We start from the raw sequence: 3,858 nt of genomic DNA, 5'->3' as shown, positions 1-3,858 counted from the left end.
TTGGAGCTTATTTCAAACGAGATTTTCCATCTCTATCCGGGTTGTTTATCCACATGTTGTTAACTAGACATATTAGTCTAGTTGAAACATGTGATAAGGAGATGTGTTTCAATATCAGGGGAGTGGAGATGAGATACACTGTAAAGGAGTTTGGGATAATTACAGGATTGCCTTTTGGAAGCACAAAAGCAATAATGAAAGGGATGAAGAAGATGAAGACTAATAGAGGATTTAAGGAGAAGTTTTTTGGTAGGCAAGCTAATGTAAAACACAAAGACATATATGGGAAGTTCATGGGAACGGATTGGGCCAAGCAAGACGATGGTGATGCAGTTTTAATGGCAATGTTGTATTTCATACATGGCAACATTTTGGAACACAAGCCCCCATGAAAAGTATGTGCTTACATTATGACCCTTGCTGAGTTTCCAGAGCTATTCCACAAGTATCCATGGGGTGTGGTGGCTTTTAATGAGAGCTTGAAGACTTTGAAGTCGACTTTAGATAAGAGAAGTTTTCAGGATATGGTTGAGGGGGAAAAGGTGAAATGCCGGATTCCATATCAACTGTATAGTTTTACTCATGCATTCCAGGTATGAAATTTTTGTATACTTGTCTGCTTTATGTGTACTTGTTATAGTGTATAGAATATTTATGTATACTTGTTGCTTGATGGCAGGTTTGGATTTGTGAGATATGGAAAGAAACTAATATCTTTTATACAAGACTCGAATGTGAATCTACCATTCCCCGCGTGCTTTGATAGACACAGTTAAAGACCACGCAATTGTCTAAAATACAGACATTATTTGAGGTAAGTGAACAAGTTGTACGAGTTGCTATATTTGGAAAGCATTTTCAATTATTACATTCGGGAATTGTTTTATAGGAAGCTAATCCTCCTGAACATACAACCATTGAACCAGAAGATGGAGAGAATCAATGTGGTTGGTTTAAACATCTTATGGACCACTTGAAGGAGGAAGCAAAAGATGATGATGAGGACGAGGCAGAGGAATATAATGAAGATAATGAAGATGAAGAAAGAGAAGATGGTGAAGAGGAAGAAAATGAAGAAGATGAAAAGGGAACAAAAGAAGTTGAGGTGGACGAGGAAGAAGCAGATGATGATAACCAGTTTGTCATCCGTCCAAGAGTGGATAGGAGAAGGGGACTGTTAGGCATGAATATGACTGCAATTAAACAGCATGTTAATAACAATTTGTGTGTGATTTAGGTGAAATATTCCTAAATAAAAGAACTTATAAGTGTTCTATGCAGATTTGTATTGATTAAGTCAAAAGGGCTACCACACAGCCTGTTTTGCAACGAACCTTGAGGAGTAGAGCAACTTTTGATCCAGCGAATCTCCGCTGCGTACCTGATGACGGATGGCGACTGGACAAGTGGCAGGAGCGGCGTGGCAGTGACAGCAGGCGTAGGAAAGGCAGAAAAGCAACATGATGACAAGATGGATCACCCCCTTGAGTGTTCAAGGGTCAAATTAGAATTAATCATTTCCTAGTAACTTAGCTGTAGAAAAACAATCTTTTGTAATATTTTGTGGTACGGCTCGTATTTCTTCCTTTATATAGACATAGTGGAGGGAAGGAGAGCAGTACCTTTTTTACTTCGGATAATCGTAAAACAAGAATTTTGGCTTCTTTAGGAGAGGAAAAAGCTCTCTAAGGAAGATGACTCCATCAATGGAGGTTTGTGGAATTAACTCGGGCTGTTCACTCTACACTATGAGTGAGTAGTCATTTTGAATGGGTTTGGCCAGTTAGGGCCGGTTATGTAAGTCTTCTATTATCTTATTTATGAATGAATGGTGATATATTATGTTGTGCTTGATGAATCTTTAACTCCATTGCTTAAGGCATGTATGTTAGTGTTAGATGCATGATAGGAAACTGCTTTCATCTTCACGGAACTATTTGTCGAGCATTCAACCCCAAAACAGAGATGTCAGGAGGTTGTATCAAGGGTTTTCTTAATAGAAATGTTGTTTCGATCGTAATGCAAGAAAGAACCAACTTTAGGGACGCTTGAGGTTGTAGTACATCTTAGAATCTTAAGAACACACAAGAGTTGACTTAAGTGAGCATTAAAGCAGAGACCTTGACTTCACTTTACGTCATTCATGAATAAATAGGGTGTTTAGAGACTGAAAGTAACCTGTTCCTCTGTGCTTAACCTGTTCTACCTTTTACCGTCATTAAGTACTTCTTTTAATCAACCAAATCATTGACTTTGTTACTGTTTAAACAACATCTCTCAATTTAAAGAATACACACACCTGAACACCCTGTTCTACAAAGTATTTCTTATAAACTTTGGTCCTCAATCCCTGTGGATACGATACTTGACTTATCACTTTATTACTTGTATCTAGTACACTTGCTAGAGTCCATTCAGGAGACAACAAGTTTTTGGCGCCGTTGCCGAGGATTGAAAGCAACAAAGTTTATACGAACTTTTCTGTGAAACAAGGTGTTTTTAATCTGTTTGCTAAATAGTGCAGCCAGAAGGAATCTTTATCGGTTTATGCGCAGAGCTGGACCTCCTGTTTTTCCTATCGATCTCGAATTGGAGAGAACGTGTAGACGAAACAGAGTGGGAGCTCGACGTGTAAGACAAAGAGAACGAAAAAGAGAGAGAAGAATGGCTGGAAGGGTACCACCCGAACAACCAGTTCAACCAAACCAGGAAGAAGATGGAGAGAATAACAACCCTCATGTCATGCGAATCAGAGATTATTCAAGACCAACCACGGAAGGACATTCATCATGCATTGTGCTGCCCAACGAAGGGAACAACATGTTCGAGGTGAAAGCATCTATGATACAAATGTTGCAGGCAGCCGTACAGTTCAATGGATACCAGTCGGAAGATCCAAATGGGCATATCCTTGAATTTATCACGTTGTGCAACACTTTCAGATCAAACAGAGGCATTGCTGACGACATAATCCGACTAAAGCTGTTTCCTTTTTCTCTAGGAGATAAAGCGAAGAATTGGTTGAAAAACTTGCAACCAGGAACGATTACTACTTGGGAAGAAATGGCCAGCGCTTTCTTAATGAAATATTTCCCACCAAGGCAAGCCATTAAGCTCAGAAACGAGGTTTCCCATTTCGCGCAAGAAGAGGATGAATCCTTAGCCGAGGCATGGGAAAGGTACAAAGAATTACTAAGGAGAGTCCCCAATCATGGCATCCCTATGTGGATGCAAATGCAGAACTTTTACAATGGGGTAACCAACATTTATAAGATCCAGATCGAGTCCATGGCCAATGGAAACCCCGAAGATCTGGAACCACAAGCCTTGTACGACCTTATTGAGAGAGTAGTAAGCACAAGTTATAACTGGCACTCCACCAGAAGTGAAGGAAAAAGAGCGGGAAATGAAGATGTTGTGTCAAAATTGACAAGCCAGGTAGAACAGCTTGCCAGACAGCTCGGCAAGATAAATGTGTCCTCGATCCACAACGAACCACCATTCAATGACATTTGTGATTTTTATGGAGGCCTTCATTTCAGCATCAACTGTCCCGGAGTTAAGCAGGGGAAGGGTGCACAGGCAGAATGTGATTATGCAGGGTATAATCAGAGGAATCCACCGAACCCATATTCTAACACATATAACCCTGCCACAAGAAATCATCCGAATTTCGGATGGACATGCCAGCCCAACCAGCAGGAACAACCAAGATATCAACAACAACAAGGAGGACACTACCAGAGGCAACCTCAGCAGCATTATAAACAACCTGTTCCACCAAAGGAAGATATAGAGCCAGATATGAAGACGATGATGATGCAGTTCATGAAACAGACACAAGCATCAATTAAAAAT

The 3,858-nt window shown here is 40.2% G+C and overlaps 1 non-coding gene across 1 annotated transcript; it reads right to left on the bottom strand.

Moving 5' to 3' along the window:
• Positions 1-3,111: 3,111 nt before the first annotated feature.
• LOC136210258 (small nucleolar RNA R71) lies at positions 3,112-3,218 on the bottom strand. The gene has a single exon (XR_010677965.1). It is a non-coding gene; the product is annotated as a small nucleolar RNA R71 (small nucleolar RNA).
• Positions 3,219-3,858: the final 640 nt, after the last annotated feature.

Source organism: Euphorbia lathyris, chromosome 10, assembly GCF_963576675.1.
Source record: "Euphorbia lathyris chromosome 10, ddEupLath1.1, whole genome shotgun sequence".
Lineage (NCBI taxonomy): Eukaryota > Viridiplantae > Streptophyta > Magnoliopsida > Malpighiales > Euphorbiaceae > Euphorbia > Euphorbia lathyris.
This window is presented reverse-complemented; position numbering and strand designations above follow the sequence as displayed.